Source organism: Cuculus canorus, chromosome 1 (genome assembly GCF_017976375.1).
Source record: "Cuculus canorus isolate bCucCan1 chromosome 1, bCucCan1.pri, whole genome shotgun sequence".
Classification (NCBI taxonomy): domain Eukaryota; kingdom Metazoa; phylum Chordata; class Aves; order Cuculiformes; family Cuculidae; genus Cuculus; species Cuculus canorus.
The window spans coordinates 161,700,162-161,714,814 of NC_071401.1; the positions used below are offsets into that span (position 1 = coordinate 161,700,162).

At 36.7% G+C, this 14,653-nt stretch overlaps 1 protein-coding gene across 4 annotated transcripts in view; it reads left to right on the forward strand.

The window, feature by feature from the left end:
* NAV3 (neuron navigator 3) overlaps window positions 1–14,653 on the forward strand; it is a 553,670-nt gene that overhangs the window by 109,665 nt on the left and 429,352 nt on the right. The window lies entirely within an intron of this gene.

Here is a 14,653-nt window from a genome sequence, read left to right on the forward strand (position 1 = left end):
GAGTCTATGGAGACTTAATTGTCTTCTGAGCATTTCCTTCAAAAATGAGGCTTAACTTTAAGAGATGTTCTAGGTTTTTTGGATCCTGAGAGTGCTAGAAACTATGGATAGGTGGAAGGCCTTGCAATCTTTGACCGTGGAAAACTGAAATGTCCTGGAGGTTTGAGCAGTAACAGGGCAGGGTCTGCACAGAAACTTGGAGAAAGTGCTCAGTGTGATTAGATACTTGTAGGTCTCTGCAAATCAGTGTCTACCTGTAAATGAGTGTCTTAAGTAGCCTGTGGTGATGATAAGAGCAGGGATAAGATTCCTGTGCATTGAGTGGATTTCTCCATGGCTTACTGAACACTGTAAAACGTCTCAGGAAAGGCACTTTGCTCTTTGTTATGTAGCTCCTAGCACACAAAATCAGTCTTGGCTAGAGTTTCATGGCAGTACCACAGAATAAATATAGAATGGTAACTCTTAACCAAAGAATCATTTTACTTGATGCTTTCCAGACTGTTGGAGAAAGTGATATGCCAGAAGGAAGCAGAGAAATTCTAGTGATTCTGTTAGGAGCCATTTCTTGCCAATGCCAGTGAGAATTGCAGACTCACAGCTTATTTGAATCAAGCTGCATAAATACAGTTATAATTTGCATTAATGGGAACCACTTACACTCGTACACCTGTAAAACTCTTGGACGGCAGATTATTTTTCTTGTTCTTATTGTGGCAAATGAAATGAACAGCTGCTTGAGTTTCCAGAGTATTCATCAGTCTTGAACCTCTAAGCTAAAGGAAGGTGGACATTGAGGTATCCAAAGAAGGGCAACAAAGCTGGTGAACGGTCTGGAGCACAAGTCTTGTGAGGAGTGGCTGAGTGAACTGGCACTGTTTAGTATGGAAAAACAGGAGGCCGAGTGGAGACCTTGCCATTCTCTATAACTACATGAAAGGAGATTGTAATGAGGTGGCTGTCAGTCTGTTTGCCCAAGTGACTAGCGATGGAATGAGAGGAAATGGCTTCAAGTTGCCCCAGAAGAGGTTTAGTCCTTTCTTCACTGAAAGGGTTATCAAGCACTGGAAAAGGCTGCTCAGGGAAGTGGTTGAGTCACCATCCTTGGAGGTTCTTAGGGTCCTGGTTTAGTGATGGCTTGGCAGTGTTAGGCTAAAGGTTGGATGTTCTTAAAGATCCTTCCCAACTTAAATGATTCTGTGATCCTGTTTCAGTTTAGAATTTGATGTGAAAGAAGACCTGTGTTTTCCTCAGTCTTGCTATGTTAATTCAAACAACTGGTTAAAGAACCAGTTCCATAGCACAGAAAGGATTGGACTTTTTGGTGGGAAGTATGCATGAGCACACCTGAAGGTATCTGCAATAATAATTACGATTAATTTCTATGCTAAAATGACAGAGGTTAGATAAGCATTGGATTGTACTTCAAAATGAGGCTTTGCAACAAGACTTAGTAACGTGTGTGTGTGTCTGTCTGTCACAGTATTTGATACACGTCAGGCTCTTGCATAATGTTTTCCTTGAATAAATAGGGCACTTCAAAATGTGCCAGAGAGAACAGGCACTCTACACACAGGCAGAGTGATGGGCTTGATGATTTATTAGCCTCTTTCTGTTGCTGGTTATATTAGACTGTGATTTGCCCTATTTATACGTAGCTTTAATGTCAAAATAAGCCGTGATAATGTGCTGGCCGATGAAAAATTATTTACAAGTTAAGCAACTGTTTTATATCTGTCTGCATTTCCACAGATATCATTATAAAATATTGCTATTTGGTTTTGCAACCTTTTTTTTTGTTTGTTTTCCAGCTACTGGGCTTCATTTCCGTTTCTTAATATATTTTCTTCCCTTTTGAACAATAATTTTGCTTTTACATTTCAGTTGTTGTAATTCACATGCAATTAAAGTTGAGTGACTTAATCCGTGTACAAAAGCTGTTTGTCTTACCTTTTCTGTAAAAGGAAACTTTCTCACTAGATTGAAACTACTTTCTTACATATAATAATACTTCCAGTTTGCTTTAAATCACGCTTAATTTTAAACAAGGTTCTGTTTGCAGATGTCACAGTGCTTCCGTCCTGTGAAACAGTGCTTTCCTGGCTGCAAACTCCACTGAAGACTGGTTGCTTAAGGTGCTTTTCACTCTATGAGTCACGTTCCTTCTTGTAAGCCTCATTGCAGATCAGTTCATTCAAGTGACACACTAACAAACCTCCAGCTCCTAATTATAGTTCTATCAGCCGAAGGAGTGAATTTTGATAAGAGTGGGATGCAAGTGATGGATCCTATTGTGTGTGGAGCCACCGTCATAAGCTTTTATGTTTGTGCAATTGTAGCAATTGTATAGTTGTGTATCTGCTCATATCTGCATGTAGAAACAGATCAGTTGCATTTTCTATTTTTTTTTTAATAAAAAAAAAATACAGGGCTCTGACATGAATAATATTTTATGGATGAAGTTAATTTGCATTACGTTTAATTTTTGTTCATTTACGTACAATTATCATTACAATTTCCTGAAAATTACAGTTTAGTCAAGAGGGACTTCAGGATGAATAACAAAGGAGTGAATGAATGCATCATGTATGTTGCAGTTCCAGCCATCTGCTCTGATGTTTATCCTGGGTGTTTCTACTCTGATTGAATTGGTACTGGCAACTTTGTGATCCTATACGGTCTCTGACTACAGAAGCATGAGAGAAATTCTGCTTTTATGTATGCCTGTACTTTTTGAGGTCAGGTAACTTTGTTTGGTATCAAACAGTGTACCAGTCTGAGCTCTAAAGTTACTCTATGTGCATTATGTTTGTCTTTTAGTGTTGGCGTATCCTTTTAAATGATCTTTTCAAATTTCAGTGGCAACTGAACTCTGCTTGTGTCAGGGCACACCTGGAAACTGCTATCTGTTCTGTTGCCTCCTGAGCTTGTTTGGAGGAAAAGTCTTGTAGCTGAACAAAATGTGGAATTTCTTATGAATGACGTATTTGCTGTAGTAGTATCATGCATTTCTACAAGGAATAATTCCTAGAGAGCATTTTTAACAGCAATGTTATGTCTGCAGATTCATTTTTTGCTCTGCTAGAGGTTTTGCAGAAACTGAAACTGCACATCACAGCTGAGGTGAAAGTCTGATCTCCTGTAAGCAGCTCCCATCCCAAAAGCAGGGAAGAAGATGACATTCAGCTATAATAGCATTATCCTGTGGGAGAGTGGGCAAGTCTCTCAAAACCAGGAAGCTTATAAATGTACCTGAAGTTTTTAAATATTGAGCATTTCAACTCAAAGTCTAAAAGTAAATAATTTTGATTTGGATTGTGAGCTCATCTCTGAAGTTAATTGTGTAGCTGCCATATATGTATAAGTTGATTATTTTCCTGTCATGTTCATTGAGAAGCGTGCTTTGTAATTTATTTTTTTTTTCTTTTGGTCTAGTGAATGTTTAGATGCGGTACAAACACAATGAAGCTGACTTCACAAATCACAATAGTGGCGTGTTTTGCTATTGATTACTCTTATGGTTTTCCCGATTTTATGCTATGTAGAGATCACTCATTTCTTCTTGTGAGGACTTTTCTTCCCAAATTACTGGTATTTTCTCAATATAATCACTTAATGGAATTCTATTATATTAAAAAAGATATTATCTTGGTTAAAATACCTAATCAAAATATGTTCTAGGTCTTCCAGTGTGTCTAATTTTTTTTATTTCTACAGACTAATGATTTTCTAGATCCTCTTTTGACATGTCAATAATTCTTTTGCATGTGGCAGAGAAGCTGTTGGTAGTAAAACAAAAACTGAGACTGAATTAATATTTTAGAGTAAAATGTAATATTTTACAGCTTCTAATTAGAAGAAAACCCCAAATTGCCTATTTTATATCTATATAAAAGGTGTGAAGTGTTTCAACTTCTTAATCTTTACAGTGTCATTTGCCAAATAAGGCTTGGTTTACTGTTATTTTCTTAAGAAAAGCAAGATGACATGCTGTTTTCTTAGTACTATAATATGGCTTGTGAACAGAGCAGGTGTTTTTGTTTGGTACTATACAAATCCTTGCTGCTTCTAGCAGATACACAATTGAATCCAAATAAATACTATCTTAAATACGCCTTGTATGATCAAATATAATGAAAAATCTAGCTTGCCAAGAAAGCATTAAGTTGACAAAAAAGCAACTTTTGAAAACTTCAGACGAAAGCCGAATTACCAGATCTCTGAGTGAATACTCCCCAAGTTAGTTAGATCTAAATTTCTTAATGTAATAATTCAGTCTTAACAGATCGTCACCATTTTCTAAAATCCAACTTACATTAATTTTCTAAAATCCAACTTACATTTTTTTTTCAAATTCTCATTCATTTAAGTAGTTCACCAGTGTTAAGCATTTCTTAGAATTGACCTGTTTCAGATCTTCTGCCAGTGAAGTAAAGGCACAAATAATGATTCAAGCCCCAGTTAAGAACTGTTGACCCATGTTTAAAGTAACTAATTCTCATGTTGACTAAATGATTTTCTTTTAATGCACTTATAAATGAGAGCACTAATATAGCTTCAGGGAAAGCTGTGTTAGTGTAAGTAGAGATATACTCTAGATATGTAAGATTCGGGGACTTTTAACTAATTTCCTAATGTGAAGAGTATTCTTTAATCAGCAGAATTACATGCTGAGATACACATGTATGCCTTCTCTTTAGCCCACTTTCTTGATTTTTGCCTTAAGGGATCCTAAGAATTCTTCTCCCATTTCATGCAGACTAAAAGTTTCTGTGCAGAAATAATCTCTCTTTTCTTTCTGTCTCCTTGGCAGTTTTTCTTTTTTTCCTTTTTGTACGATGTAAACATATAGCTAAAAAGCTAAGGGAAAAGTAACACAAAGCTTCAGAAAAATTATTGATATCAGATCTATCCCTATAGCAACATGAAGTTACAGAAACTGAGCAGGATGTATATCTATTTAGAGAGGAGTTGTATTTCTTGCTTTAGTCTGACTCCTGATTGGTCTCTTCAAAGTTTTGTAAACTTTGGACCAGAAAAGACCCTGGCTGTAGTACAGGGGCTGTTGGTCTGCATCCTTGTTTAGGACTATACATGCAATCTGCAGGTGTCTCTTTTTCATGACGTTTTGGGAATGTTTTCAGATGAGACAGATTTAGCTGGTGGCAGCAGGAGCACCTCACAAGCACTGTCTTCCTTGTGAGCTCCCGTCTCTGTAGCTTATTGCAATGCTGTGCTCAGTGCATCCAGTGAAGTGTTTTGATCTGTACATGCAGGTTACAAAGCTGGCAAATTCGGTGCATGAATGGTAAATCTGTTTAGATGTGGTGGAAAGGTTTGTACTGCTGCTCTAGTCATTACAGAAGATCTTGAGAGGTGCTCCTCTTCCTTGAGTATTCAACAATAAGGATATCAGAGCTCCTTTCTCAAATTCATTTGGCGACAGTGAATCACTGTTCTGTCTGGTAAGTCTGAAGAGAGCAGGTACTCATCAGCATGGTCTGTTGAACGCTTCTTCAGATAACTGGTTGCTTATACTTTCCGTACCCATTTGGCTTTGTTAATTCATCAGTGCCCTCTTGCCAGCTCCCAAGGTTTCAGTTGTGCCCTCTTGGTAAGAAGAAACTGTAGCTGTTGAGTGATGCCATCCTGGCAGTGTGACTTCATTACCACCCTGTTCACCGCCATGCTCATTATGTATTTCTGAGTATGTGATGTTGAAAACTACCTCAGTCTCATGTCCTTTCCCCAAGGCAGATACTGTGTTGTGAAGAGGTGTTAGCAATTTCTACAGCACTTTCTGGTAATCTTCCTTTCTACAATTGAATCTTCTGGCATTGTAAGATTTGAGTTGATTTGTCCAAGACACTTGTAGATTTAATACTATTCTTTTTGTGGGGCTTTTCCCTTCCCAAAGTAAGAGGCAGTGTATTGGCTTTGCAAGAGCTTCAGAGCTCCACCACTGAGAGCAGTGTGTGGGCTCACGCAAATTTATTTCATGGCACAGGAATGCAGTTGGTTTCCTGGTTAACAGCCCTCTAATCTGTGCTTGTGTTTGCATACATCCAGTATTTCATACCAATGTCAGATTAAAACTGAATTCAGTCACGTTTTTCAATCTAAAATTAATTCCTAAGGAAATTTATAAATATTAAAAGTAGAAGAAAAAATCTTCTGTGTTAACGTGTATACTTTTTACATTTCTTTTGCTTAATATTGTTCTCCTTCAGTGGATGTTTTCTTTATCACTTATAATTGCATTTACATCCTGTCTGCAGTGGCCTCATCCATGTATTAATTGCAGTGTTTCTTTTTGCTTCTAAGAGTGTTATTTTGGATGCTAAAGTTTCTATTTTTCAACCCCAGCAGTGTGAGTAATTCAAATATGCTTTACTCACATACCTGAAAGAGTTCTTTGATTGTTTAGCATAAAGTTGTGGGTATTCTTTTAAAAGATTTGCAGTCTTGTAGTATGGAACGCTTATACTCCATTTTCTAACTGCTGTTTGGTTTTAACCATGACTTTTTTTGTATGACTGATTTTTATGAAAGTCTCCAGCCTGCCAGGTAGCAAAGTCTCCTTCTTTTCAGTAATTGAAAATGTCACTATGTTTAACAGCAGTCAATCTGACAAGTTTAAATGAATCTGTTTTAGGTGTCTGGGCTTTTTTGTGTTGGCAAAACTGATGTTATGTGATTTCTTGAATTTCATTTCTTTGCTCATGATTGCTTTGGGGGGAAAAGTGCAGCTAGGGAAGCTTGTTTTCATAATTAGACACCCGTGGTATGTGTGGCATTTATTTATTTGTATTTTTTTCAACACAGACAAGGTAGATTCCCATAAATGATTTGTCAAAAATTGCATTAACTGTTTTCTGGACCCTTATGCAAAATCTACGAGCTTCTCTATCATATGGCATGGTCTGTAATTGTCAGTTAATGTAAAGAAATTTAAGTTCCATGAATATGCTGCTACTTTGTCTTTCTGCTGAGCACTAGTGGGAAATATACTTTCTTTACATTTGACTGTTTTATATATATATATATATGTGTGTATGTATGTATGTATGCAGTTGCATCTTTGCAAGTGCTAATTTACTTGTTAAACTTGTATGGGAGCTGTTCTCACTTCTGAACGTGCGTGTTTGGTATGGGTCTATCTCTCGTTGGAACTACTTGGTCATGGGACTGTCTCTTTGTGATGCTTACAAAGCTCTTATGAAAAAGCAATTCTGTAATATTTCAAGAAAGATAATGCTTTTGTATTTAAACAAAATTAATAGATTAAAAAATGGCATTTTCCCCAGAGCTATGCTATTTTTCATTACTTTTTTTTGGGGGGGTGGGGGTTAACCCTCCAAGTGTTAGAATGTATGCAATTTTAAAAGTTTTAAAGCAACTGTCATGCAGTGGAGCATTATAGATACATGAAATGCAGATGGCAATGAAGAAGAATGTGGAAGTTCGTTTATGTTCTTATTTTCCGTTGATTACTGGACCTGCTACTTTTCATGCCCCGCACCCCATGTGAACTATAAAAGGAGTCCTCCCAAAGCATTAACTGCCATTTCTCTTTCCTACAGATACTTGTGTGAGCATGTAGTGATTTCCCACCTCCCCCACCCCCAAATGACAGAACAATTGCTTCTGACAGTAATTGCTGCTTACAGTTATTTATAAAAGCTTGGGAAAAAAAAGTTGTCAGTTATATATAAGTAAAAAATTGAAAAGTGATTTTTTTTTCAAGTAATAGTTTGTAGTTAACATGGATAGTTGGTAGGGAAAACCAGTAATAGCTACAAGGAATATGTTATTAATAAATCTGAAGATCCATAAAGGCCTTCTTGCAAACAAACCAATTTTTGTTGCCCGTTTTGTTTTCATTTTTCCTCTGGGATTCTTCTCTAGTAGAGATCATGTGAAAATGTGCTTATTTACCCCAGTATTAAAACCACTCTGAGTAGATAAATGCAGCCTTATGCTTATCTGAATTTAAAAGAACAACTCAGCATTGTGCTCAATAGTTCACTGTGCATTTAATATGAATTTTAAAACTCCTAATGTCTTACTTGTGAGAGTATAAACAGATATTCTTCTCCTTCAGAGCTATCAAACATTATCCAGTGAGGGTGCAATAGGCATTAAATGAATGACGCTTTTGTCAGCCTATGGGATGATGCTATTATTAACAACTTTCTCATGTAGTACATGTTTCTTGATTCCCAAGTGAGCTGTCACAGTCTGCCTCTAAAAAATTACTCTCTGCCTATTACATGCATATACATTATGAGAAGACACAACTCTATCCTGGCAATACTTCATTGCTAGCCGTAATTTTCTGAACATTTGCAGCAATATAGAGCTGCCATCTTCTTAATTTTCATTTGTTATTTTTATTTGAGAGGCTTCTGATAGCGGTAGTGTCCCTTATGTTTTATTCTTCACTAGTTACAGTGATATAAACTGCTCTACAATGATATTCTCGAAAGTATTAACATCTGGGGTGCTGCATCGCATCTCGCTTTTCTTGACAATAATTTTCTTTATTTTTACCATGCTTCCTTAGTGTACAGGGGGAGAGGAGAAGGGATTGAAATACAGCAAGTCTCAGTATAGAAAAGGGTAGGCTTTTAATTAATTTCCCAAGAGAATCATATTGCAAAAAGGATGGAAGAGAAATGCTGCTAATGGCCCTATCTGTGACTCAGGGGACTGCAGTGCTGAACTTATAACCTGCAAACAAAATGCTGGTCTTTTGTTAGGGGTAAGCTGCTTTTTGCTTGCTGAATTTTGAGTTTCCTAGAACCAACATCCTAAATGGGCAAACTCTCTTCATTCCAGCCTGGGGCTGGCTACTCTGTCAAAAGAGCAGATTAACTGCAGCTAGTGGCCAAGCAGTAGAGATTTTATACATTTCCAGAAGATGCCTGTGGTCACATTGTAGGGTTTAATTTTCTGATTTTCTGTTTGTATTTTTTTACCCTTACAGGAATAAACATGCTAAAACCACTTGATTCAGCTTTGTACATAACCGCACTCAGACAATATGAAACATGTGTGATTTAGTCAAGAATAAACACCATCACTTCCTCAGGCTTTGTGTTGTGCATTGTGCTGCTTAATTTTTCAGCTATATAAATACTCCAGTCACTTACAGCTAAAATGGCTGGTTTTCCTTCTTCCTGTGACCTTAACATTTTTAATCAAATTATATTTTCTGGGAAGATTTTTTCAATTCATTTAGACATTGGAGTCCCAGGATGTTTATCTTCAGCAGTCTGTTTGGCAAAACACCATTTGTTATAACGTCTGATATTAAACACTTTGAGAAGAGTAATTTATAACATCAGAAGTCTCCAAGGACGGAAAGCATAAATATGCCGTAGTCCAGATTGGCAGCACGTACTTTTGAAGGACAGAGGCTGTGGGAAGGGTATGGAAAGATAGGACAGCGTGAACAACTCACCTTGCACAGAGCCTTTGAGGTATAGGGTGGATGTGTATGCTCTTGTATAGCAGAGTTTAGGCTGAGCTTTGGAAGACTCATAAAGTTTATCATCAACTGAAAACAAAGCTATTTTACATATTTTCCTAAAGACGGCTGTTGGCTGTATCAAGACAAAAATATCAGAAAAACATATTGGGTATTGGAAGAAACACTCATCTTTTTCTGTGGGTACTTGTTTCTGGAATCTTCTTTCTGCTGAGTTGGTCTCTAGTCCTCTGTTTTCAGTAGATGAATGAGGACCACAAGAAGCTCTACCAGAGCTGTGGTGTTCTTCTGTTCTCTGCTTGTTCTGGTCTTCTGTTTTCTGAAGCATGGGGAGTCTTGGTTGCCAGACATCACTGGTTAACCCTGTATGTGCTGTGACAGTAGCACGGTGTGCTTGGGTATAGAAATCAAAGGCATATTATTAAGTAAGGGCAGCATGGTGATGTGAAAAGAAATTTGTGTATCCTAGAGTGATCGGTCCTGTGCTGAAATTATACCAGTCTCTTACCAGCTTATACTGTGTACTACTACTACAGTAACTCAAACTAAAAACCTGTGAGTGAAAATTTCAGCATTTTTCTTCTGAATACTTCCTGAATGGTGTCCTATCCTCAGGTGTGTACATTGACACAGGTAAATAGAGTGATGGATTTTTACATGTGTTTAGGCCTTTAAAAATAGGTGTTCATAGATATTAGCAGGCATGCCTGCATGATGAAAATAAAATAGCTTACATTTTATAGATAGATGGCACCAGAGAATTACTGAGTCAAAGAGGAAAGCTGGAAAAGTAATCTGTTCTATACAGGTGAATAGGGCTGTGGTGCAGAAGCATGGAACAGAGCAAAAAAATGGGAAAACCTTGTTTCCCAGGGACAGACTGCAACACATGAAGTCAGAGTTGATTAGTTTACTGTATGGCAATAAACACGACTGTCAAATCATCATAGTAGTGTATATTCTTACCTTTTCTGAAGAAGCAATTTATGAGATAGAGTATGAAAAAAAGTATATTTAACATTCATGTACATACAACTTTATATGTAGCATGGGATCCTAAATTTGCAACAAAAAACACTAGTCAAAAATTCAGTCTTATATTATCTCTAGTTCTCTTATTTTCATATTTTTTTGGTGCACTCATTACTTCATTGTCAGAAGCTGTATTATCTTATTTTCCCATCAGTGATTTGTGTTTCTTTTGGCCTTCTTTAGCTGTTAACTCTTTTGCCAGTTCTGCTTCCTTTGCTCTCTTTAAAGCTGAAATTTTAGTCATCCAGAGAGGCAGGATGTTGTTAATTAACATTGTCTTCTTCAAGATAACCTATAGAATCTATACTCAAAGCAAAAATGCAAGCCTGCTACTTGTAGATATACTCATTAAATGAAATTCTGGTAATTCTCACTTCCATTCTCACTCAGACTTAGTAGTCTTCTGCTACTGAGAAATTTATAATAACTCAGCAAAAGATATATCACTTGGTTTAGTGGAAAACAAGGGTAGCTATGTTAAAAAGATAATTTTAAAGGCAGTAAAAGAAGGGATGCCCAGCAGCAAGTAGTAGAGAGCTGGTGCTTTTGGTTTGACATATTCTGTTGTAACTGATTTTTGCTCTTTGTTTTTGTGGGTTTATCGTTTTGTATGCTGTATTACTAGATGGCTCTGTACTTATTTTTTATTTCTGCTTCTATACCTTGTTTGCTTTCTTCTCTTGGGAAGTTTCTAATGTACTGAAGTTCTATTTAGCTGTTGCAGCCTGCTTTGATGCATTTCCTTCAACATTCTATTAGATACTGAAACCTTTCTGATCTTAAACAGCTCTTCTGTTGTCTGTTTTCACCACAGAGTACTCAAAAAATACACTGCCTTCTTTTTGTAGTCAAATGTTAATGGTTTTTAGATTTCATTCTTCCTATTACAGTAATTAAAAATTACTCTTATGTTCTCAGTTGCCAATATTCAGTTTAGTCATTACAGTTTAACATCTAAAGAAACATACTACCAAGAGGCTTCTACCTTGTAACATGTATTTTGAAGGTATAACATTATGTATATATAAAGTTAGCTGCAAGCCCAGTTCTGCTCTGCTTCTGAGAGACGGGAATTCCCCAAGAAGTCTTTTTTGTAGCTCTGTCTCATCTCCATCCAGGTCACAATTTGGATCCAGAGAAATTTTTACAGATGGGACTTCTGGCGAGACTATGCCTCTACTTTGCAGTTCCTCGGCTGATAAGCAGGCTTCTTTGCATTGTGTAGAGTTGAGTGTCAATTAAAACAGCCTCTGGACTACTTTAATTTTCAGTAAGGATCTGTTGTGGTCAATGCACTGAGTGTGTAAACGTGTCTTTTACCCCTTTTCCTCTGTTTGTGCTGAACTAGGTTGGAAGATTTAGTCTCTAATTTAGGGATGCCAGAATTTTGAGCACCTGTTTTGAAGTGACTGTAGTTTTGAAAGGGCCATTTTCAGTACAGTGAACTGACCAACACGGCTGGGATATTTTGAGCCAATTTCTCAACTTCCAGTGTAATACCATGGAGCACATATATGTTTAAGTACAATGGTGCAACTAGGGGGAATCTAAAGACAAATTAAGCCAGCTGTTACGGTGCCCAGAAAGCATCTGCTAATGAAAGGATACAGTAAAGATAAAACAATCGAGTTCTTTTTTTCAGTTGTTGATCCAGCTCTTTAATAGAGCTATCAGAGTGACCTGTCTGTTAGTAGCCAATTTATGGGTCTTTCAGAAAACAATTTTCTGAGGATTTAGTGGTAACTTTCAGCCAATTTTCTAATCTCCCTTCACTTATTTATATTCCAGCAAATGTTATGTTATAAAACCCGTCTGACATTTGATTGCCTGACTGGAGTGCATCACACAGGTTTGGTCCTTGTGGCTGAATTTCAGCAGGCAGAACGAAGTGGAATGTAAACTTCATAGGTCTGCCTCTTTATTTGCATCGTTCGTCATCAAAGGGCAGATTGAATGCCAACAGACAATATGGATGAAGGCATAATAAGTGGCCATTGTCAGTGATGGATCTGCTGATTTTGATGCAGAGAGCTGTAATGTCTCTCTTGCTAGTTCACAACAGTTTGGGTACAGTTGCGTTCTCCTTAAGTAGATGTGTAACAAAATAAAGACACTCAAAAATTTAGTTAACCCACCATCACCACCTTAGGAGTGTGAGATTTGTGAATTTTATAATGTTATGTCTTTGAAACACAGCATAGCAATGAAATGAATTTATAGATGAGAAAGAAACTGTAAACAAAGGCAATGCATAGGCACTGAGTGTGTTAGTTCATTTGTTTGTTTTTCATAGTTAATGAGAAAATTATAGAGATGGTTTGAGTCATCCAAGCCTTCATTTTAGTAATTTTACCATGTCTTTAGTAGTTGTAATCTTGCCAGTAAAACATTCATGCTGGAAAGTAAAGCTATAGGAGATAAGGCTGATTAGGCCATGAACAGATTAGTTGGTTTACATATTCAGGAAATAAATTGCATTTATTCAATGTGATCATTAAATGAAGTGGTGTAAGGGAGTTTTGTGGCAAAACAGGTGAAGGCTGAGTGGAGATACACCAAAGTGGACTTGTTGAAACAAAGTAATTATGTATATTTGCATATTTGTTCATTTATCTGCTACTTGCTAGATTTCAAAAACTCTTTTCAGACTTGTGAATGAAGTTTCTCTGAGTTATATTTCTTTCTGCTAAATTTTGCGTTTGAGGAAAGAGGAGGAATGCAGTGTGATATCACATTGGTGGACTACTTTATATGTATAGGTTTATTGTTGCTTGATGTGATTGAATGTAGCAATACTGACATAACAAAATAATGATACTGTCTTGACCTAAACCCACTGAGATCAACAGGGAAAAAAATCACAGAGATATGAGCTTTTGGTCAGGCCAGAAAACTGCCTCTTGTAAGTTTGAAACCCAGATATTTTTCCACTGACCTAGTGCTGTCATTACAATATCTCAGCTCCAATTACAGGAGTTGTTGGAAGTATTATTGCCCTGTTTCTACCTCGTGTGTTATTGTATTATGTCAATTGTGGTGTAATCCCCAACCTCGTGCATTGTCTAATAAACCACAGTGATCTATTTGATGTGGGTTAATTGAAAGGAGAGGAAGTCCTGCGAAACAGTGGTAATAGGCATTAGCAGATTATAATGTTTTATTGGCTTCTCATTACTCAAGCCTTGAAATCTGAGGAAGACTTCCTTCCAAAGGTGGGGGGCTGGGAAGGGGGATCTGCATTTCACATCAGCTGCCGTACTAAGGCTCCCCTCAGGCTAGCATATTTGATTTTCATTTTGTGCGTGTGTGTGTTTGATAGCTCTTCTATCTTAAAATCTGGTTACTTTTTTTTGTGTGTTATAGTACTATTAATTTTTACCTTTTGGAATAGTTTGAATGCCAAGTGCTTTAAAGTAAGGCATGAGAACCTGGTTTTATTTTGGGTAAAACCTCTTACTATCAGGGATACTGGGAGAAACTAAATCATATAAAAAATCAGAATGCGTCATCTTTAGAGACTGACATGTATCTTAATAAACCTTTGCTCTAATTGGCATTTTAATAAAAGATGACATTTTAATTGGTTATTTTACCAATTTAGCTTGGTGATTAGCATCAGCTACTTCTTTTGTGACGAATAATTCATCTATGCAATCTCTATAACCATAAAAGTTGTTTTCAAATAGTATTTTGCTGTTCTGAAGAGTCTGAAATACTTTTCTCTTGCTCCTTCAATGCACTTCCTGGTGATTATGCCAAAGTCTGTAGTGTTTACCATTTAAAAAAGTAGACTTAGGGTGTCATCACAGATGAACAAGAAAACAAAGTCTTAATAGCAAATAACTACAAATTAATTATCATTGTTGGTACATTAAGCCTTCACATGCAAACCAGCTGTGCAATAGTACTTAGTCCACCTGCTGTGTATTGTTTTGTTATGCATTTTTCAGACATTTGAAATATAGTCTTTAATTTTTTTTCAATCATTATTCTTAATCCATCCTTTTTTAATATGATCTTAATTTTGAATTTTACATGAAAGAAAACATGCGACTAACTGAGATTTAGTAATAGATTACCCTTCTAGAAAGTAGAGAGTGTGAAATAGTCACAGGAAACAAAGAAAAC